At 35.7% G+C, this 24,369-nt stretch overlaps 1 long non-coding RNA gene across 1 annotated transcript; it reads left to right on the top strand.

The window, feature by feature from the left end:
• LOC110395531 lies at window positions 9,103-12,509 on the top strand. The gene is made up of 3 exons (XR_002436438.1): window positions 9,103-9,247; window positions 12,228-12,289; window positions 12,382-12,509. It is a non-coding gene; the product is annotated as an uncharacterized LOC110395531 (long non-coding RNA).

Below are 24,369 nucleotides of genomic sequence, written 5' to 3'. Positions count from 1 at the left end.
AGCTTCCCATTCACTTTGTGCTATCAGAAGAGCTGGGCTCCAGGACCCTAATTTATTGGCAGTGTGTGCATCTCATGTATTAAACATGCCTCTAATCTACCTATCTATGTCAGCCTGACAGTTTGTGGTATTCCAGTCTGCATGTTACCCAGTGGAATGGAAAACTCATTTTAAAAGCAATTTATTGCATCAAATCAGTAAAAAGAAAGCAATTAAAAATCAAGAGCTAAAAATTATCAGTCTGAAACAGCATACGTCTTGCATGGTTTTGTCATGTGTGCGGCAGGGTTAATGTCGTTTTCTCTCCATTGTTAAAAATCCCTTCATAAGATCTTTGGGTTTCTAATGTGTTGGGTTACAAGGTTCCCACACTTGCTTGCCCCAGGCACTGTATAATACATACCCTAGTAAAATAAAAGGCCTCCTGCAGGTGGTGCTACAATGCTGCAAGTATTTTTAATTAGACTAAATAAACAAACAAAAAATCCTCCATTGTTGTTTCCCCTCTCATTACAACAAATGCAAACCTCTCTGTGAGGTTAGCTCATTATAGGCAGACAAATCCTAACTAGCATCTAACACAGATGTACAGGTAAAGTGTCTTGGAGACCCGGACTTAACTCACCTTCTTCATAACACAGCTCCACTTTCTCAATGCAACTAGCAATTTTCGTTACACATTAAGCAAATTACTAGTTCTCCCTCTGTCTATTCTGAAGATAATTCTGGCCTTAGTCTTCATTGCCCAATAACTTGTGCAGTCAATTATTTTGGTGCAGAATGAGGACAAAGTAGCTCTAAGATATCATTTATCTTACCCCTCACATCAGCAGTATTAATGTCCAAACAACAAACAAGGTAAAAGCAACAACAAAAGCCTGCCAGCAAAAAAAAAACCTTGATAGTTTTGGAATCTCTGATTTACCCCAGACTATAGAAAATAGCTTGGCTTAGCCAACATAGCTCAATGGGCTGCCTCTGCATAGGTAAAAATAGGACTTTTATTTTTGCCTTGAAATCTGTCTGATGGCCCAACACAATGAGGACATTTTGTAGGAAACAAATCTAATCTGTGGAGAAAAATATTATCATTTTAAGCCTTCATCACTGAACAGTCTTTAAAAAGGACAAAGAAAATTGTAATTCCATGGATTTTCTTGTCTTTAGAATTTTTTTTTCTGTCATATTTGCTGACATCTTTTCATCTTTATCTCTCTTTTTTCATTGTTTTGATTTATTTGTCATTGGGGAAGGAATGAAAGAATAAAAGGAAAACATAAAAAGCAAAGCAATAACCTATTCTGATTAAGCAAGAAATAGTTTGGCTTCAAATATTATTTGCTTCTACTTTTCCCAGGGATTCCCGGGGAATTAACAGAGGGAGGCATAGGTTTGGAGATAATAATATCCCACACTTCAGTGCTATTTCAAGGAAAGTCATTGCAGGTATAATATTCATTTATTTTTCATTCTCTTGTTCTTAGAGAAATACGTGTGTCTGAGTGGCATGGCTAATAGCTGTTCAATAACAAGTTGTGTTTCATAATTAGAGAAGAGGTTGTTGCTTGTAAACAGAAAGCCTATTAACACCCACCAGTTGAATTGCTAGAATATTTTGTAACAAGCATCCATTTTCTTATAATATGCTATTGTTATCAAGTAGATTTTCCTCTTTTTTTTTTTTTTGTATTATTACAATTGGCACGACAGATTTTTATTTTCATGACACAAATTCCTACTTGTAGATATGGTTTTAAAATGCAGGAAAAAATTCCTATCGGAAAACAGCTGCGTCTTCTTGAAAAATCAGATTTTCAAGAAGGCATTTTCTGATTTTTCTTTGAAAAAATCCAGTCTTCAGCTAAGGTTCATCATGAAAATGAATTAGAGTAGAAAGATTCAGTGTCTGTGTATGAGCATCTTTCTTACTCTAGGCAAGAAGGCTTTACATTTGAGTGTTAACAGTTAATATTTTTGGAGACACTAACCTTGGGGAATATTCATATGTATGTTATTTATGGACTTCTTGAAGCATGTCGGATTGTCCTTGAGGGTACAGGAACGACACTGGCCCAGACTTACCACTCCAGGGGTTTCTGCAGATAGCAGGAGATCTCCCTGGAGGATCCTCCCTTTATGACCCATATACTTTATGACTCCATGCCTTTCTTAGGATGAGGCTCAGTGGTCAGCATGGGTCAGACAACAGAAGATTAGAGGAGGACACCTGGTTTGAGGAGTCAAAGGCATTTATGTGATTCCTGGTGCTTAGCTGCTCAGTGCTGCAGAAATTGAAGTAGGTTACTTAGGCACACAGGCAAAGGGATTGTGTATGAAGCAGATGCTGGATTCAGATACCTCAAGTGGCACTGAGGCCATAGAAATTAGATGAAATTGTCTTTTTGTAAATTTATTTTCCTGCTGTATATAAATATAATAAAATATAATATTTCCTGCAGTATATATATACATGCAAAACTCCTCTCCATAGTTCTTTCTATCACTGCCATATGCACGTCATTACAGAGTTGTTGTGAAGGCCAACCAGATACTATTTATAATGCACTCAGAATTATTGTTATAATTAATAATTATTCATTATTATTGTCACTGCTTTGTAGAAAAAAAAATTCTTCTGAAATAAAATATCTGGTTGTGAATTTCTTAATATACAAGAATTATGGAGTAAACTTTCAGGGACTGGAGAATAAACTATTGTTATAATTGGTTGTAAAGGGAAATGGTCATGCTGTCTCCGTGGTGAAGTTAACTGGAGCTCATCATTTTATGTCTGTATCCATTTTGAACAGGAAATGAGATAGTGACATAACAGACATCTACCTAAAGCAATCAGAAAACAAACCGCAATGGCTAGTGAGGCAGAAAGAACAATGCATGAATTATACCAGAGAGCCATGGGCTTTTTATATTTATTGAAGAATTTCCCCTGCATGTGTATTCTGTTGAAGGAAAGCTAAGGGAGAACCTAAGGCACCTTAAGGAGAAAGCATTTGTATGTTAGTACTCTGTTCAGCCACTAACAGAAAGCCTGGTGTAATTCCTTTCTGTATTAAAGGAAGCAGAACACTCTTTTTCATTTGAAGCCATCATCATCTTTGTTTATTTTAACATCACTGCAGAAATACAATATTCACAATTCTTACAGAATGAACTGAGAGGCTTTTTGTCTTAACCACATTACCGTGTCTCTGATAAAGTACTCAGATAGAAACAGAGAAGCAAAAATCTCAGTCATGCTCCTCAAAACTTGGGAATTTTTTTCAGCTATTCCCTCTGAAATGGAAAGTCATGATCTGCCACATGGTGGATAATCTGAAGATGAGCACTCTTATTTCCCGTGGAATACTCCCGATTAATGAGAAGAGATGACTGAGAGGACTTGGCTGTGCCTTATATAGATGGAAGTGCAGTTTCAGAAAATGGCGCCTTTGCTGGCTGCTTCCTTTGTGACTGCTGGCAAAAGCATATGTCATGTCTAACACATGCCATCCTACTCACTGACCACACAGGCTGTTGAAAATCAGTGGGATTTAGTAATTTTTACCAAGGACTTTGAAAACATCACTTAACTTACAGAACCGATTCAGACTTATGTTGAGACTGTTCTATTTTTTAATCTTTCCGCGTTAGGAAATATGAAATAGTTATCCAGACAAGTTGTGATGGGGAATGAGGTCAGAGAATGTCCAATTTCAAGCCAGCTGTATCACCAGCATCCCTGAATTACATCAGGTTTTAACAGAGAGCACGTTCCCCAAAATTTAGATCTTGGTCATCATTTTCAACACACGGTTACAAATAGATGGAATGCCTAATATATAGAAAAAATGAGAAAATTCATGAAATAGGTTCTTAGGCTTGTGCGTACCAAGTGTTGTTAACATTTTCAGTCACAAAACGGTAAATGTGCAGGAATGAGATTTTCAGTATCACACTCCTTTTAGCTTTCTACCACCAGTAATAACAGAAGAAGAAAAAAAAGGAAAAAGAAGGACAAGCCTTTTGAAAAACATTAAGGAACATTACGGAAAAATTGATTCAATTACATAAATATCATCCTTCATTTTTTCCCCTACATTTTTCTCCAAATTCTTATTAATTGACATTCACTGTATGTGTTTGCATCAAAAACTGGAAACATTTATTAAAAATTACAGCTTTTATGAGGAAACCGTTTTTTCTGGTTAGAACTTTCTGGTCGTAAAAAATGAGATATTTTTAAATGCAACATGGAAAACAATTTAGATGTCAGGCAAAACACATTTTTAAACACCTCCAAATTAATATCTTTCACAGTAACCCAGAAAATATTTTCATTTTGTAACTTGATATATGATGAGCTAATGAACTTTTTTATGTAGATGATTTGCCTACATGAAAACTCCCCATAGAACAGTTCCTTGTCAACATGTACAGACCCTGAACAGACTGTGAGGCCTTGGGAAGGACTATACAACACAGTAAAACATGACTGTATCTGTCCTGAAAGGGCCTAAAGGCAACATTCAAAATATCCTTTCCAAATTGAACTGATTACGGACCAGAGGAAGATATTAGATGAGGACAAAGTAAAAACAGTAGAATAAAGTCTTTTCTGAATACCAGTATATTTCCAGATAATGAGAATTGATCAGCTGTTTCTTGATATGTTTCATGAAAATCTTGGCAGTGGGTAGCTACAAAGAGCATGTGTAGGGGTTGAAAATACACAGTGGAGAAGAGAGAGCTTCTGCAGGAGCAGGCCAATCAGATATGCTGGTGGTTTCCTCTACAGACGGCTTGCCTATAGAGACAACAGAGCAGATAGCCAGACAGCTGAGAAGCACAAATGATAGGTGGGGCGGGATGAGGGAGTGGGAATGGCAATGTGTGCACAGACGTGATACTGCAATATACCTGGGTATGAGGTAACTCAAGATCTGGCTGGATAGCCGTTTGGAAATCCTGCTGGGCAGAAGAAAGTTTTCTTGTTTCAGATAGACTTTCAAGGGTTCAAAATTTATTTCCATTCTAAATCACAATGAATACTTACTCTTTATATTTTTTTTTAACTGCAATCATCTTGAATAAAACAATGCTGACTGGTTATTTAAATAGTTGCAAATTGTTTTATCTATTAAACTGTATCTCACACTTTAAAAAAATTCTATTTAACATTCATTCACGAAGACTTTCAGAAACACTGTGAAAATATGAGCTCTTTTTTACCAACTGCAAAATCTGTAAGAAAGAATAAAATTGTTTTTAAATCCTTTGAGCTAAATCCTGTAAAGAGATTGAGCTTTGGCCAAATAGTATTTTCCATTGAGAAATATTTGGCATTGCATTTCCAACAAGTGTGAGCACACTGGAGACAGAAAGAACCACACAATTTTGAAGGTGGCTGATTATAAACATTCATGGTCACATGCAAATAACAGTGAGCAGAAGACCAAAATCAAACCAGGCAGTGTAATGCCAAGGTTTGCTTTACTTATAGACCATTCTTTTAGGAGCTCATTTCTGCTGCAGTGACGATGCTGTAAATGAATGGTTACATGGCATCCTATGAGGAGAAGACAGAATTTGTTGTACCTGTCTAGTGCATACTTGTAATAAATTTCTTCAGTAGTAGAAAAAAATCAATAGTAGATTAAATAAATCACAGTTGACATTTGAAACCTAACACATAGGGTTGGTATATTTTCAGTATTTTGTTTGCTATTTCTTTGTGATAATATTTTGCTATTACAGATATCTTTATGGTATTTTGTGCTTTGGATGTGCAGAAATGGTTTCAGGTTCTGAGGGTAGAAAATGATTTTTAAAGGAAACTTCACTGTTGTTTTTTTTCACTGTGAAAGTTGGTGTAGGAGTTTTTCTTTTTTAAGTTCCCTGCCATGTGATGAGGACTGTTGGAGCAGCAGATATGAACTTTAGTATATTCTGGGAACTGACAAAAATCTTTAATTAGACATGCATTTCTTCATGAATAAATATTTTCTTGTTATTAATGTCTGCTTCACACAAAACATTGTGATCTTTATTAAGGAAAAAAACAACTAACAGAAATCTTGAAAACAGAAAATTTTATGCCAGATTTATGGATTAAATGCAGAAACATGAAAATAGCAGTTGTTTTTCCTGCTCTGTTTCTTCTTCGTCTCTGACTGCTAAAGAAACCATATTGTCTTTTTGTTGTTGTTGTGACTAGTGTTCAGCAGTTTTTCAGCGGAAAAGGAAATGAATATATGGTGGTCAGTCTTCCCAGGAGGACAGAGGGAACAGAGGGTCCCATGGTGTAATTGCTACAAGGCATTTGCTGCATAATTCCACCTCTGGATGTGCCTGGAAAGGTTCCTGGCAATGGTTTACATATGCTAGGGAAAGATAATATGCAGAGTAATTGACAAATAGGCAAATGAGAACAACAAGCTGTAATACTGGTGTTGTTTTTTTTTTGTTTTTTTTTTTCCTGCAAGGACAGATGTTATTCAACATTTATCACATCTGCTTACTCCACATATAGGGAAAAATATGCTTATGCCTGTAATAATTCTCTGTAAATGTTGAGCTCTTAGCAGCAAGTACATAAGTTCACAGCGATAGAAGAAGGAAAATGATGTTTCTGTACAAAATGTCTCTCATGAAGGAGGGAAACAAAACCATGGGCCAAAAAAAAATCAAGAAGGTGCATAAGCAAATACATTTGTACATGCGCCTGCACAAATCCATACATCTATGCACATCTTCATTTCAAACATCAAGTGGAATTAAACATGGTTAACTCTGGACCACAAAAATGTAGACCCAGGCTCTGAGTTTTCTTTGTAGACTGCTTGAATATGTGACAAACGCAAGCAGGAATCTTCCACAGGGTGAGTAGTTTCATCTTAAAACAGAAATTTAAGATAAAGCAGATAAATTCCTCCCTCCTTCCTGCTGCCCCTATCATCCAATAATTTATTTCTCTCTTCCATGACTTGGAAGAGTCTCCTCATCTCTCCAGTTAGCTTAGGGAAAGAAAATCCCAGAGCTATGATGTGCCATACCAATAACATTCAGAGATGGAACCCTTTTCCAAAACCTAGGCCAAGGCAAAGCCATATTAAGACTTGTGAAGTACACTTTAATACTTGCAGCCTTTTTCTCATACGGTTTTTTCCTACTGTTTCTAAAAATCAAACTGAATGGATTTCAAATGGGAATACTTCAAAATCTGCATGTATTTTTTGATTATATATAAATGTTTTTCTCTTATCAAAAGCTTTTCTTTGCAGGTCATAGTTCTCAGGCAAGTCATTTTCCAACATGAAAAGTAATTTAGAAAAATCCAGAACATAGGACTGTTGTGTCTTCTTCTTTTTTTTTCATGATAACATTTTTGTCATGAAAGACCTTCCAGAAGGGAGTCCAGAAGAGTCCAAACAATGAAAAACTCTGTATCTTCATTATGTTGACTGTCATTTCTTAACTCTTTGGATGAATGTATAGAAGTGACACAACAGTCACCCATAATCCATCAGATATATTATGTATGTCAGTGTTAGATAAACATTCAAGTGATGTAGAATATAACATGAAATGGTCACAAATTAACTTCAAGTTAAAATTTTATCAGAACCATTGAATGTTACATGTAACTCAACAATACTGATACAACCACCTAGCAGAAGTACTGTTCACACAACTAGAGAATGTCTTTTGATAAGGAGCATGTCACTTTATATTGCGTGTCAGTATACAAAACAGCAAGGAATTATGTTGTAATGAAATAGAATACTGGACCTAAATGAAATTACCTTTGGGGCTATAAGTGACAAAGATGGAGATGAGGATAGTTACCTTGAATTCATATTTTCCATTCCTTGCCTGCTGTAACTAGAAACAGAAGGAAAAGGAAGATTTGCAAGTCACGATACTTAACCCACAATGAGGTCTCTGAAGGGCTCTGATTTAACCATACATGAGCCTTTGGCAAGGTTCATTATGAAAGGAATCAGGAAGCCAAACCAAAGCCTTATTGGGGGGTATTTCTGCCCTTGCTATGATGTGGTCTCATCATGTCACTCAGGAATGAGGCACTTGCTGTTACACTAAACACAAAAATAACACAGGAAATTGATTTATGTTGGCACAGTTTTCCTATTTTAAATTATTTACCTGAAATCCAATACAGAACTGCAGTCAAAGTATAGTTCAGAGCTCAGGTTTCTAGGGCTCACATGTTAGAGAACTCAACATTTGTTCCAGATGGCCCATCTGCCTTTGATTACTATTTTCTGGTAAACAAAATGAAGAGGGTACATAGATTGCCTGCCACATCGGAAAAATATAAAATAATGTCAAGAGGTTTATTAAAAAAATGAATGAAAGTAGACAGAGAGTGAGAACAAATATTAGAAGAAAAGTATATCTGCTTTCAGAACAGGTCTTCAGTATCTCCTTTCATCTGCTAAGCTGGTGTTTGTGTTTGGAACCATGAGAAAAATGTGAAAAGACACCAGTCATGTTAGTTGGTAAGAAATTCCAAGAAGTTGCACAGACAGTGCAATTGTTTGAAAATACAGACTGAACTGAGAACTATTTTTCATTTATTAAGAATGCACTTTAGCTGAAGAAATAGAAAACCACTCCATAGCAAAGAGGCAGCTTAAAGTTAGAGGGCATCTTATTTGTGAGGATGTCAGGGTGGGAAACCCATTAAGATAGGGTGATATCAGTTATATCGATCATCTGCCAAACTGCATTGCAGGTATTAGTGGAAACTCTTCTGAGATAGGAAGGATTTGGTTAACTTTATGATTATCATTAGTATTTTTCCTCATGTTTTTGTGCTTTGGGTCCTAGCCAGAACCTGAAAAGGAAATACCTCTGTACCCTGAGAGAAACTATTTGTGAAGAATTTCTGGCTTGACCTTAAACAGGAATTGTCTGAAATTACAGGAAAGACTTTTTACAAGATTTCCCTTCTAGCTTTGCAAATGCAAGCCATTCAGAGGTTTTGGGTGCTTATCAGCAGCTCTGGAATACATTTAAGATTTGTTCAGTTTATAGCTAATAGAGAGATCCTTGCAAACAGTTAAGAATAGTGCCATTTTCTCAATCTTATTCATTTCCTGACTATGTGCTGGGTTAGAACAGTATAGAGACAGCAGTAAAAACAGCATAAAAGCAGAATCTTTTAATTTTCAGCCTTGAGATGTTCAGTGCTGCCATTCAGTGGGATGGAAAAGGACAAGAGAAGGTAAATTTGTGTGTTTTATTCTGTTAACATTAGCTCTTTAAATTATAGTCCCAGAGGACATTTCCTACTGTGTGTGCAGAAGGTATTAGCTCTCCACAGCCAACCAACCTTAAAGCAACTCTGTATTACAAAAAGGCTTATTTATAAAAGCTTTCTGAAAAAAAAAAAAAAGAAAAGAAAAAAAAGCAGCAGGTAAGCACCTCAGTGATGCAGAGATTTCTAACTCCATGGTTGTAACTGTCTCCTCAATGAACAAACAAGAGAAACCATTAGAGGCTTGTCAGATGTAAAGGCGATTGAAAACATTGCAGTATAAGTGACAATCCGTAAGTGTGCTGACCTCAGGAGAACTATGGAATGCTGCGGTCTGGCTGCATGTGTAACTCCATGCCTATTAGGGAGTTTCTGAAGTATTAGCATGCCCATATGGCTGTGGCCTCCTGTTCAGATTGCCTGTGGCACTTCTCTCTGTTACTGAACATTTACTACAGATATTTCTGAGTAGGGCTGCTTGCCATGTGATAAGAAGATGCGGTTACTGGATGAAGACTCTGGTCACTTCATCTGACCTCCAGAGTGAGAAACTAAGTGAGCTGCCCCAGTCAAAATGAATTTCCCTGCTCATTTGCACAAATGAGGATTTGTGCTTGGTTGAGGAGACCTCCAAATATTTTTCTGCTCTCTCCTTCAAGAATTAGAAGAAACAGCCTCCCAGATTAAGCTTACTGGGGGATGTCTTTAATTCACATAACTTCAGGAGAGAAAAAAAAATCTGTTCATGATAAGAGTATTTCTTTATTTGTATTAATAGAATGACTGTCTCCTCCTCATATTTTATTGTTGAGAACTAGTGCAGTGAATTTATGTGTGTGTTTTTATCTTATGCTGAAGGGTTGTTTGTTTGAATCTCAATATTATCAGAAAACTCAGATTCAATTTGAGATGTAATAGTCAAACTAGATAAAAATTCAGCTACTTCTCTTCAGTTTACCAACTTTCTGATTGTGACTAAGTACAGATTCTCCTCAGCTCCATCTGTGGGTCCTTTTTGTCTTCAGATTATTATTATTGACTAACTTTAATGTCACTATTCTTACTCTCTCTGTTAGGTACAGTGTGTATCCACCGGAGAAGATTTTTCTCAAGAGTGCTTGCAATGTAATTATCTGATGTTAAAAAGAATCTAGTATCATTTAAAAACAGGCTAATATAATGCTAAATATGACCTGGCTTAAGTTAATTTAACATGAGAATAAAATTTTTAAATTTTAAATTTCGTGCAAGAGAGCAGGAAAGTTTTTCAAGGAAAGTTAGACCAACTGAAACTGATGCCTTATTTTATCGGGGGGTTATACTTCTAATAGAGCCCTGGCTTAAAATGAAGGCAGCGTTGACTTTTAAAGAAGACAGCAACTAGCATAATGATTTGGACTCTCCACAGACATCACAATTCTGTCTGAACCCCAAGAAAGTTTATTTCTATCTTTGTAATCTTGACTCACCTTTGACATTTTCCCCATTTTCTGAGAGCTCATGCCCTCCTGAAACCCTTCATCTTTTGCTTCTTTTCTTCTTTGTCCAGTTCCCATAGGCTTCTGAAGGAGATGTAACCCAGTATGTGGCTAGGGTGTTTTTGTTTTTTTTCTCAAGAACTCTCTGCTGTGCACATCTCTTCTGTCCCTTTTGGTTGAAAGTACTCCAATCCAAAACAGGTTTGTAGACAGAATGATCACAGCAATGTGATCAAAGTTAAATGGATGTAGAGAGATTCGACAAAACAAACAAACAAAAAACCAAAAAACTACTGAAGTTAATTCAGTCTTCTGTGTAACATAATTTCTCTAGCAGCAACAGAGTAAACTTTGTGGAGATTTATTTGAAATAAAAAAAGAATCTCATCACCTATACCTGAAAACAGAGCATCGTTCAATGCTAACACTCTGTGGCTGTCCCACTGGCAAATCAATATTCCTAAAAGTTAAGGGATATCAGGCATTGTAGTGAGATGGTAGTGACAAGAGGGGAGAGATCAGCATGCCTGTCATATTCAGACTGAGCTGTAAGGATGCCTGAGAACACAGCATCTCTCTGAGTCTCACACAGTCTGACAGAAACACTTGGAAAAAAAAGTGTATTTTAATAACATGCTAACCTTATGTTAATCTCATAATTGCATATACCAAAGTGGCCAACATGGACTCTTTCTTTAAATATTGACCTATACCATACTGGCAAACTTTCTTCAGCAAATTACTTTTGAAAGCTCAACTACTAGCATGCTTGTCTTAAAATTATTTCTTGCTTCATTAGTTAAGCATTCTGTCTCCTACCCAGTAAAGAGATGTATTTTTAAACTCATATTTAGAGCCTAATCCAGAACTTATATACAATAACTGTCTGAACACATTATTTCACAAATAATTTTGTCTCAGTGTTTTACTTTCTTAAAACAAAATCTGTGAACAGTGAAAATGAATTCAGTTTAGTATCTCAAGAAAGGCAATTAAAATATTTTTTGTGAAAATATTTAATTTCTTAATTGTTTCATGTGATTTTGAGGTTCTGCTGGATTTAGTAACACAACTACAAATGAAATAATTATTTAAATCTGTGTAGTTTAAAAATATTTGTTATGTGGTGCAGCTGATTCATTATCAGCCAAGCAGTGATTTATGCAGCTAATTGTACTGTGTTGTCTCTGAGTATAGAAATCTAACATCTTTTCCATCTCATGACAAATGAAGCACTGCTTGAATCTTAGTTTTATGTCATGTAACTATGGAACAAACACCCGTGATCACACTGAGAAACTGTTTCTCCTTTTAATTCTCCCAGTGTACTCAGAGTTTATTTTTCACTTTTTATATTTTTAATTTGTAACCTGTCTTACTTGGGACTACAGAAATAGGATAAAACAGAAGATTTTTTTTTCCCATGACATTCATTGAAAATTTTTTTTTGTTTGTGTGTCTGCATATAGGGCCCATCAGATTCGCAGGATGGATCTTTATGATGAATGCCAAAGCCACCTTGTACATAACTGTGAGTACAGAACATGTGCATGTTTGAACAGAAGAGTGAGTCTAGGTGAGAGAGAGTTGACCAGGCATTCAAATGAACAATTCTCCAAGCAGGAGCCTGAAGAGTAATGAGTGTAAGATGAGAGGACATCCTTCAGTGAGGAGCAGAGATCTTGGGAAAGGGCAAGAAGTAAAGATAGAAGTCTGTGCTGTGAGGAAATCTGCTGCAGTCTGCTGAGGATCTGTTGGTATGTAATGCAAATGATTGTGTATTCCTTTCATGGACGAGATCTTGGAATTGGGATAGAGGATATAAATGAGTGCAGAATTCTTTTCCTAAAATGTGCTGTTGCACACAAACGTCACTGAGTTGATGAATATGTATTAAAGCCATGAGGTCACTGGCAAAGCCCCAAGAAGGGTAGGCCAGCTCTCCTCTTGGAGCTAGCTCTCTCCAGCTTCTTTCATTTCATTCTTGCGTAGAAAAGTGCTCCAGGCTGCAATAACACACACTACTGACTGACAGAGAGCTGCTCCAGAGCTGCAAACCAGGAGCAGGATGCTCATGAAGAGATGATCATCGCACACTCACTCAGCAATCCCTGCAGGGATTTTTTTCTCAAATACATTGATAATAGGTTGCCTGGATTTAAAAATTGATCAGTATGGTTCTGGCTTGCATTTGTGAATTCTTCTGTCCAGTATCTCTATTTTGGAAAGAAGAACTTGTGAGGCATTCCTCCATTTTTCCTCTGATTACCACAGGAAGAAAAATGCTTTATTATTGTATTTTCCATCTGGACCTTTCCCTGTTTGGGCACCATTCCCTAAGTGAATGTTTCCCACTTATAATAACTTCTGAATGATATTTGTGAAATGTTGAATTAATATCATTTATATAAGAACATCATTTTGTTAGTACACATTTTTACATATTACGTGTTAACTAACAGCACATTTTTACCTCCATCATTAACAATGGCAGACAATACTGCTGGTGGCAATGACAGCTTCTGAACCTGTTCTGGCAGCTAATACTTTGGACAAGTGTGTGCTGCATAGATTAAAAAATACTGTATTTTGTTTTGCAGTATATATAGTATTTTATTCTATCATGACATAATCAAAACGGTTATATGTGAAAACAGGAAAACTGCCGAAGCACCATGGGATCATGAAAGGTATTAGTAAAAGGAAAAAACTCCAATTATATATTCATTTGATTTATATTATTGTTATTTTACCCTTATGATCAAACACAGATCTTTGCAGACTCCAAGTAATTGTGGCTAATCTTACTTTCCTCTCATTCTCCTTCATGGATTCCGTGGTCTCATCCCACTCACTGTAAAATCATCCAGTATTTTCATTAGAAGAATATTTTTTTCCCCTACTGGCTGATATGCTGTTATGAAATTTAACCCACTTGGATTTGCAAGGAGAACATCTCAGTCTTCCAGTCCCAAAATATGTACTTTTGTGCCAGAGTCAACAGGAAAAGAAGACTTACAGCATCCAACTGACTTAGTTTCACATTTCTCTAATGCCCAAACAATCAGAAAGCAGCAGGACCAAAACATTTCATAAATTTCGTCCTAGGTGGTACAGACACTAAGACAGGATGTTTGGATCTTTGGCAAGTCCCTGCAGGAATATTACAATGCAGAGATACTTTGTGAACACTGTTTGCACAGTGGAGGGACATTAAAACTTAACTGGACAATGCATTAGCAAGTACACTTTAGGGAACAGTTTTGATCTGTCGTGCAGTTGAACTGCATGATGTAGCAGGTATCTACACCTTCTTGTTGAGCAGCCCCACTGGTGGTGCATCTGTTCCCTCCACCAGCTTTTTCAGTTGCTTTAGGTTATGAAACAGGAAACCCCGATTCTTTTTCATTGCTTTCAATGTGATAATAATAATTTGTAAAATAAGAAAAGCTAAAAAATTTCTTAGCAAGTAAAAGAGGCAGTTAAACATAGAAAGAAAACACCAGTGGATGACAGTGATTTCAGTTTCAATTCTGAGGAAATTTATAAATAAATTAGCTCAGTTTCTTCATCTATATCACTGATGTAGTTAAAAGAATTTTAATTCATGTTTCTTTTATGTAATTAGAAGCTAAACATTTCTCAGTGGCCTACTTCTGTTTTATACACTAAATAGTACTTTCTTCAGTTATTATTAATCCTCGTGCTACTCTAGAGATCTCTTTCTTCCAGGCATTATACAGACATGAAAAAAATATCCTATCCCAAAAAGCTTATGGTCTAAGCTGTCAAGATAAAACCAGAAAGACAGAGACTTTTCTAAGGTCACATAACAAGCAGTGAATAAAATCAAATGAAGCAATCTTCTCTACTCTTGGTCTTTCTTTTTGTTTTATAAAGCACACAAAATTTCCTGGAAATTCTTTTTGGAATCTGACTTCTTTATATAGAAAAAGAGGTGTGGCATCTTATGTTATTACCTTCTACTGTTCATTCAAGTCAGTCAAGGTTGTACACTCTCAAGTTGGTAATGCTTTTGAGGAGCCCTTCACAGTAGAAACAAAAACTAATAAGATTTTGTCTTGAATCAAAACCACATTTATTCTATTTGGTAATGTGTGTGAGTTGGAACAAACGATATGTTTAAGGAAGGCTGATCTCCCACAATTTGAGATATTGTTCTGGCCAACCCGGAACATGGAATCTGCCTATCTATTGATTTTGGGCTCATTGTCAAGATTGCCCTTACGATAAGACTGCTTTGAATTATGGAAAACAAAAGAAGACTGTCATGAAATACCAAACTTGATTAAATGCAGTTCTGCACATTTGGAACATTTATGATGGGTAGATCTGATTGCAGGCCAAAAACTATAATTTCATTTTTAGAACAGATATAAAAAGTGGGAATAATTTTATAGCAGTTTGATGGAAGAATAAGATTTTACTCTTTTTTTAATGAGAAATGACTATTTTATGTGCAAAATTTTAGGTTTTTAATAAAAAGCTCAGCTCTCTTCTACCTCCTGAAAACAACCAACCTTTTTTTTTTTTTTTTTTGATCTATGAATTGCAGTTTTGGTGGTTTTGTTGTTGTTGTTGTTGTGCTTGTTGTTGTTGTTGTTGTTGTTGACTATATAGATGTCCTAAAAAAATACATTAATATCTTTTGTGAAAGAAAATAATATATTAAATCAGATATTTCAGTTGTAAAACGAACATGAAGAATGAACCTTCTGAGGTAGATTAGCCCTTGTTTTGTACACAAACCCTTATCAGTTTGAGATAAGAAAAATATATTTATTACAGTTCTCTTTCTGTGTGGAATCATAGAATATTTTCCATACAGATTGCTTTGAAGTGTCATGGCACGTAGTCCAGTTGACTGCAGATTGTACTGCCCAAGAGAAGAAGTTTACAATATGAGAACTTCAGAAAACTGTCCATGGTTGCTTTGGTCCATCCTTTCTAACTTTCACAATCTGCTTTCACCATCTGTTGGGTCTACAGTCAAAGTTAGTCAGGTAAGCTATCTTCCTGGTCAACTGAGATTCAAATTCTTCAGGAAAGTATTGCCAGTTCTCTGGACAGGCTACACAGATGTTAAGATGAAAATTATTTTTAGATGGAAACTTGTAGTTAGATAGGCTTGGGTGGGATGAATTGTTCCATGCAATAGGATAATAGCAACAATTTTTAAAAATGCAGTTTATGGCAGTATATTAATATATGTTTGTTCTTAACAAACTACTTTGAATTCTACCCTGTTGACTTTAGTTTTGATGTGGTGTATGGTACTCAGCCCTGTATGTTAAAACTTCTTAATAGCCCAAATTCTGAAGTTTGATCATTTAAATGTGCTGAAAAGGCTCCACAGAATGCAGCAAACTTCCTTCAGAGAGTCTGTTGAATGGGGGCTTCTGTTCCTATTTGCAAAAGAAGATTGTACATTCACAGCAATTTAGTCCTCCCACGTTTCCTCTATCTATGCTTAATGTTTGTAAATATTCTAGTGACTGAATTTATTGGTCATAGTTTTTGCAGGAACACTGAATATTAGGAGATGTTAACGGAAAATTAATTTGGGGTTTGTTAATGCTCGTCTGTGGAGGCAAATCTTGATTCTAATAGCTGTGGCCAAAAGATGAAGAGCAAAAATTAACGCTACATGAACATTTACTCTCCGATCACAAATATCTAGAGTGTCTCAGATTGCATATATTTGGAAAGATCTGCTGGAGTACAACTGACAGACCACAGAGTGTTTGCAAAAAACAGGCAACAATCTTGAATGGCTAATTTGTATGAGAAAAGTGCAAATTGCTTATAAAAAATCCTCAGACAGGAATAAGCAGAACATTTGGTGAATGACTGATTCATTCAAATGCTTCTATCTATCCCCACGATTTCACATATGAAGGGCAAGTGACGACTGAAAATATTATTTCTGAATTAAATATCACCCATATGCTACAGGACGACAACAAATTTGAAAGCCATCAGTGGCCGCAACCAAAGTTAAATGACAATCTCCTGTTCATATGAAAAAAAACAGGTGAAACCTTGTTCCAAGAGCATGTGGAATAAAGTAAATTATGTATAGCTGAGTGACACTTGAATGCTAGTATTTCAGTTTAGAGTAGCATAGTGAAGATTTATGATGATGCTATGAATATTTGTGCAAAGGGACCATAGTGCTCTGTTGCTGATGACAAACAAATATGTTAGCATTGCAGACTGCAGGTGCTCAAAAATCGTAAGCTTAAGCCCAAGGAATACTGTAACTGCTTTAAATGTCAAGAAACATTTCAGACCAATACAAAATATCAGAAGATTTTCGATAAAAGCTCAGAACCTGGCAACATGTAATGTAAATTGTGCCCAGTTTTTCTCCACCAACAAAAACTCTTACATTTTGTTCTTCACTGAAAATCAGTACATACAAACAAGTCCATACAGACTACTGAAATCTAGTAGCATTAATCCTTTTAATGATTTTTGAGCGTTACCTTTAATCTTTTTTTTTTCTTTTATATCATGCAAATGACTATCTCTGATCGATTCAAACAGCTGAAAGTTTCTGTTGGTCTTGATCACTTTCCTGAACTCAACATTGTTAAAACAAATCCTGTGTTTCGTATGAATCCCCTACAATCATGTTTCCACTGCATGATTTCCTAGAAAAAATGCTGCTGATGGCAAAAATGGGAGCCCTCTGCAACTTTGTCACTACTGAACATTCAGTCATGGGGATGATAGGGAGAAAATGAATGCACAGATGTACACCAATTGATCACAAATGCTTTTCCTTCATCAGCAGTTGCATCCATGAGAAGCCCCTATAACTGATGAGCTCCAAGCAGTGTGGTGGCTCTAAAATCATGACAATACTATCGTTACCACACTAAAGAGATGTTGCTGTCTTCTTATATGGTTTTCCTTTAAAAGCTGGAAAGTTAGCTCCAACTTCCCTACCACATGACAGATGCAGAAGTAGGCAGTGAAAATGAGATAATACCTCCAAAACAGCCATTAATTTCTTTGACACATTGTATTGTGTTAAATACAATGCAAAACACATAATAAATTTTCTTGTAATCTCGTAAGTGAAAGTTCTTATCCAGAAAATATATTTGTTGTTAATGTGTTGCAAGGATAAATAGATTTCATTGCTAAGTCTATACCAAAAAATAGTCAGAAAAAATAAGCTGGTTGCTGTCAGCATTGTTCAAGGTTATGTTTTTATTCAGTGGCAAAAATGCTAATGAGAAATAAATACTTATTTTTGTCAATCTGAACAAATAGCATTTTCGGTGTCATTGATGAGATATAAAACTGAGAAAAATTCACTTCAAAGCATTTCTAAATGAAAAATATTACTTCATACTATTTAAAAAATGAACTTATAATAAAAACTATGTAAATATTAAAAGTAGAAATATATTAAAACAGGGAAAAATTGAAAAAATTCTGAAAATGTTTAATGCTTTCAAATTTAAAAATTAAAACTTAGTTCCTCCCTTTTTTCCCTAATTCACAAGTATTTGACAATAGTTCAGCTAATTGGAAAAATGCATATTAGTTGAATCTGAAATGTTGTCCATCTCTAGAAACTTTCATTTTGCTTTATACAGCATAATTCCTGGCTATTGTTTCTTCACACACTCACACAAGAAAAATCTATAAATCAATAATAGAGCACAGGTGAAGTAAATCATTTGGAAAATTGATGTAACTTGAGCGTAACAAGAAATGGAAAAAAAATATCAACAAGTGCTCAAATTTTGTTATGAAAGATTTTCTGCTAAGGCAGATTAGAAGAAGAAACATCAAGATTTTCTGCTTTCCAGCTTGTTATGTCTCATTATTTTCCCTTATAAAATACATTATGAATTGATGTTTAAATATTTTGAGTATAAATTTAACACTAAGGTTTTTACTCTGTTGTGAAATTTGTCAGTAAAATATAGAGGCTTATAGTCTTTTATTATGATCAGTATTGAATTTACTGTGAAGATCTCTTGAAACAAATGGAATCATATCTGAGGCAATATGTTCTTCAGTATCAGTGTATTGGAATACATAGTGTGGAATATTTATGTTTATATTTATATTTATGCTGATGTTAGTGATGCTTATACATTTCTCACTTGGTATGAGTCCTTGTCTCTCTTAAAATCACTGAAAATATCAACACTGTTTTCATTAATGACAAGTTGCTTGCCTCTATTCTAGGATGCATAAAAGCTAATTGATCACTGCTGAAATGCACTATCCATCAACTTTTTTCCACATTGAGTAATTCAGTGGCACACTTTTGTTTCATCTGCACTTCCATGTCAGATGCCATTTTGTCAGACTGCCCCTCTGCTGTCATCTGTCATATGGCAACAATAAGTAATAGAATATTGGCAGGAAAGATTAACCCTCTATGTTGCCATACCACCAACATCCTCCTCTCATGTCATGGGCCAACATGAAAAAATAGGAAGCATTACTTTTTGACCAGCCCTTGTACTATTACCTTAACTGGCTGTAGACATTTCTATGCCTCTTGCAATTTCAAGTTCTGAATTTGTTCTCCTTCATGTGCTGAAGAACTATGATTGATTAAGCAAGAGAATAAATTCTTTAACCACACTTAGTGGTGAAGTAGACTGATGATGTACCAAATTGCAGATCTACTACATTCCTTTTACAACTACTGTCACTGTTTCTTGCAGTGCCAACATCCTGACATCATTTTCTATCTACTGGCTACTCAAAAAGCATAGGATTTTTTGAATTATGAGTAAAGAAAAGAATAGCTTTGTTGTCATCAGGAAAGTCTGCAGTGAGTAGTAAGGAAGGCTGAAGAGAGTGATTAAAGGCTATTATTGGAAAAGCTTTAAGTTGCAGATTTCCCAGATGCCTATTAGAATAAGAATCTTGAGATCAGAATATTTGGTTCAGGATTTTGAAGTTTGAAATAAAGGAAAAAGCCATACTAGCTTTGTCACCCAACTCTAGTCTTTCACAGAAATTTGGAGAAAATATTGCCATTTTCAGCTTCCAGGAAATAACAATTGTGTTGAGTACTCTGTTAAGGGGACTCTGTAAAATCATTTTGTGAAAAACAGAAAATTTTTCCCTTTGAAGAGAAATCTTCTAACAGAAATTGCTTGTGAGGGAGGGTGCAGACAAAACTAAAGCTGAGATCATAATCTGTCCTTTATTCATCAAAACAAGACAGGACAAAAAGAAAACATTGTGATAACCATTCATATTGCATTTCTTTAACTATACATACTTTACTGACATTTAATAATTTAGGAAATAATTATTCCTATTGAAAAGAATAATTTGCTTGCTTGTTTGTTTTCCGTAATTTTTACATTCCTCTAAGGCATAATCTTTATGTAAAATTCAGAGTATTATTGCAGGGAGGATACCAGACAAACCCTTTAGATTAATATTATTGCCATACTGAATATATGCAATTAGTAATCTTACTGCCTACCAGCTGTGTCATTCACAGTCATTCACTGAGTCCAGTTCTCAGTTAAATAACCAACATAAACTAATATCTGGTGATACTGTATACAATTTTTTCTCACCGAATATAACAGAAGTAAATTTCTAATATTAACAGTTTTCTTCAGTTACAAAAACAAACAGATCATTTTCTTTGTTGATGAAAGTTGTAAACTTTTAAGCACAGATTTCCAGGAAACTGCAAATAAAGTTTTATGATTTAAATAACATACTCATTCCCATGCTTAATATAAGGTTGTTACAAAATTTATGAACTTCTCACCTGTAATCACTTGAATAGTATACTACAATTTGCTTTAAAAAAATTAAATTACGACAAGATCCTGAATTTTTCTGCTTCCTTTTTTTTTTTTTTTTTTTTTTTTTTTTTTCCTACAAGAGTCTCCTTGTTAATTTAATTGAGCTCTTGGCTATATTTCATTAGAGATCGATCCAGGATGGGTTTCTCCTATCTAAGAAATCACTGCAGTTAGGAAGTGTTTGGACACGGACTCTTCAATTGAACAATAAACTCTGTGACAACAGTTTTATCATAGTAGTACCCCATGGAGAAAGTGTAAAATAAAACATTTCTTCCTTAATTTTTTTCCTTAAAACTTCTACTTTTTAAAATCAATCCAAGAGCCATTTATTTCTGCTGTATAGCAGATTAGATGAAACTTTAGGAAAAGCTGGAGGTTATGATAATGCCACATATTTCAAGATAACTGTAAGGCCCCTCAAGCTGCTGTGTGGTACAGGCAGCTAGAATAGTAGGAGTCACTGCCCAAAGCATGATTTCTTGAAAACATGGGTAAAATTAAGGTATATATTGTGTGAATGTCAGACATATGAACACACGCTTGGGGAACTGAGTGCTAGATGAGAGGAGTGTTTGTGTGAGGAAGTAACAAAATAGACGCAAAGATGCACTAGAAACACACTAAGGCAAGCATGTCCAATGCGCAGCCTACAGGTCACATGCGGCCTGGTCCAGCCCATCCTGCAGCTGCCCCCGACTTTGTGCCATCATTGTGGCAGCTCTGCCCCACCTGGGGCCCAGCCTGGACCCAGGGATGCATCCATCACTCAGCAACAACCAAACATCACTGTCCTATTAACACTGTCTGGGCTGAAACCAGGGCATGCAGAGGACACAGTGCTATACTAACACAACTTACGGCAAATATTGTTATGCATTTTGATACATTGGCTAAACACAGTCCTGTGAACAGTGAAAAATATGCAGCTGTGCTTCTCGTTTTGAGAAAGGAATTTAAGAATAGGTTTCAAGATTGCAGAAAAAAGCATCTTTTTTTGGTATATTTGCAACTCCATTTGCATTCAGCATCAATGCATTTTTCAAATCGTATGTATCAAGTTGCAATCAGATATTCAACTCAAAAAGTTTGATCGTGTCTTTTTACCGGACTTTTATAAGGGAGAATTATCCCTCGCTTCACAGTCATGCCTCATTCAAGTCATCACTTTGGGCAATATGTACATATGTGAACAACTGTTTTCAAGAATGAAGCCCAGGAAGAGTGAAATTCCACAGAAAGTCTCTGATGAACACCTTGGGAACTCCCTAAGAATTGCAGCCACTGCCATTGAACCAGACTAACGTATTAGCTTCACAAAGATAAGGTCACATATCTTACAAGCTTTTGTTTTTATTGTTCTCTGTTTTTTACTGTTTTGATAAAAATATTACAAAATAAAAGAAGTTCTGTTTGTGATACACTTTAATGATATTACACATTATACAAAGGTTGCTTCAGAAGCAACGCTTCCAGTTTTATGGTGTTGACCCACAACGTCAGAGGTGATGTTGGTGGTATGGCAGTAGTGGCTGGACCTTCCCGCCAATATTCCAATACATATGTTGCCTTGTGACTGATGGCAGCAGAGGGGCAGTCTGACAGAATGGCATTCTGACATGGAAGTGCAGATGAAGCAAAGTTGAGTTACCGAATTCCTCCATGTGGAAAAAAAGGCACCCAGTGACATTCGTTGATGCTTGCTGAATGTTTATAGAGACCAAAGGGTGTATGTGAGCGCAGTGAGGCGGTGGGTGGTGCATTTCAGCAGTAGTGACAGCGACAGTGCGTCACCTCTGCTGGTTCTGGTTTTGATGAACGTGGCCTTGCAGGCTCTTGTCCATTGCTGGTAATAGTGCGTAGCTATGGTGGTGACTATCTTGAAAACTATTGTTTTGTAGCTGAGAATTTTCTCTGTCAAAAAGAGTTACTGTGCTAATTATATCTGTTGTGGCTTCCATGGAAATAAATAAGAGGCATTACTTTTGTAGCAACCTAATGCAGTTCAGAACAATTGCTCTTCACTCGCTGCAGCCCAGGCAAGCCAAAAGGTTGGACACCCATGGATTAAAGAGCATGTCTATGCACCTAAATGAGAATTAATGGTAGAATTCCTATTTTATATATTTGCTGATGAAAGTGAATATGCTGCTAAAAGACATGGTACTGCAGACTTCAAAATGCACTACTCATGTTAGATCTCCACAGAATTTTATATATGTTGTTTATATTCATGATGCAGTAGAGGAACACACCAGAGGAATATCTGTCTCAATGCTCAATTTCTTCCTTAATGGCAAAGAAAAACATCAAAAACATGAATACTAACTACCCCTACATACTGTAGCATGTATTTAACTTCCTGCTTTTTCCTGAAGTGAGAAAAAATGAGCAGATTTTTCCCTAAGACTTCTTCAAGAAGACATGGGAAGACAGGTGCTTTTAATCTCTTCAATCAAAAGAGAATTGCACTTATTTCTACTTCTTTATCAATTACTAGCTGGCACTAAACAGTATGGAATCATATAAACTTCATATTTAGTTCTAAAGGAAAACGATGTTGTGTATCTTCTCTGATTGTGAGCTCAGCCATGCAGGAAAAAGACACGATTATTTCATCCGAAAACACTTTTGCTCCAAAGGCTCAGTGAAAGGAATGTTTTATCCTTTTTGTGAAGGAATTTTAGAGCTTCTGCAGCAGTGCTGTTTGGACTCAAAAGGAAGCCCAGGGGCTAGGATCAGACTCAGATAATCTGTTTACACATTTTTAATACTTAAAACTAGAAAAATAGAGGAAAAGGATATAGGCATTGGCCTAAACAGTGCAGCAAAAATCTCTTAACTTTTGGTAGGTAAGATCAGTATACTTTGGCAGGATGTGGGTAAAGCCCCAAAAGATCCCTGTTTCTCTTATAGTCCCATTTAATTCAAAGAGTTTTCACTGGGTTAGGCTAATTGCTCTGGAATATTTGCTGCTGTTTTTCAATCTAAGAGTTCATGTAAATATTAAAGTTAGAAGCAAGTTAGAAAGGAAAAAAATATGAGAATCATTTTCTGCTATAAGAGATGAATTCTGATGGTTTATAGGAGCACCAACAAGTTTACAACCAGACCTAGTAACAGCCTTTGTCAAAGCTGTTCACATGGGTTAAATGGAATTGTAGCACAGATCCTCCTTACACCATGAATTTTCTTGGGAGAGTTAGTCTGTGCTTGTCTAAGCCCCTCCCTATCTAGATCTTATTGCTCCTGCTTACTCCTACTTGAATTGGTCTTGTGAAACAAGGTGACAAATCTAACCCTAAAATTTGCTCATGCATTTACTTTCTTACAAGATTCCACACTGCACACGCTCTTTTCTTGAAACTCAATAATAATCGCGCACTCTGTATTTCCACTATGACAAAATTAAGCTTCTCAAATTGCCACAAGTTTCTATTTTATTTTGTAAATATGACAAATTAAAAAGAGATATCCTTTGAAAACATGCAACAATCAATAGCCAGTGTTAATTAATTAACGCATAATTGATTCCCGATTTCATGTCTTTCAATGTAAATGCAAAGTTTCATCACTGATGTCAGTAACTAGTATTCATATCAATATTTCTGAATATAGAGTCAGTAATTGGTCTTTCATATTTACAATTTCTATTCATATATTTATGAAGTTCATTAGTTTCAGAGCTATCAGAGCTCTAGAAAACTTTCCAAGTAATCTGCAAATGTTAATTAAATGTAATGCTTGAAATTTCGTGAACATTTTGAAAGATATATTA

The sequence above is a fragment of the Numida meleagris genome, chromosome 3 (genome assembly GCF_002078875.1).
Source record: "Numida meleagris isolate 19003 breed g44 Domestic line chromosome 3, NumMel1.0, whole genome shotgun sequence".
NCBI classification, from domain to species: Eukaryota; Metazoa; Chordata; class Aves; order Galliformes; family Numididae; genus Numida; species Numida meleagris.
This window is presented reverse-complemented; position numbering and strand designations above follow the sequence as displayed.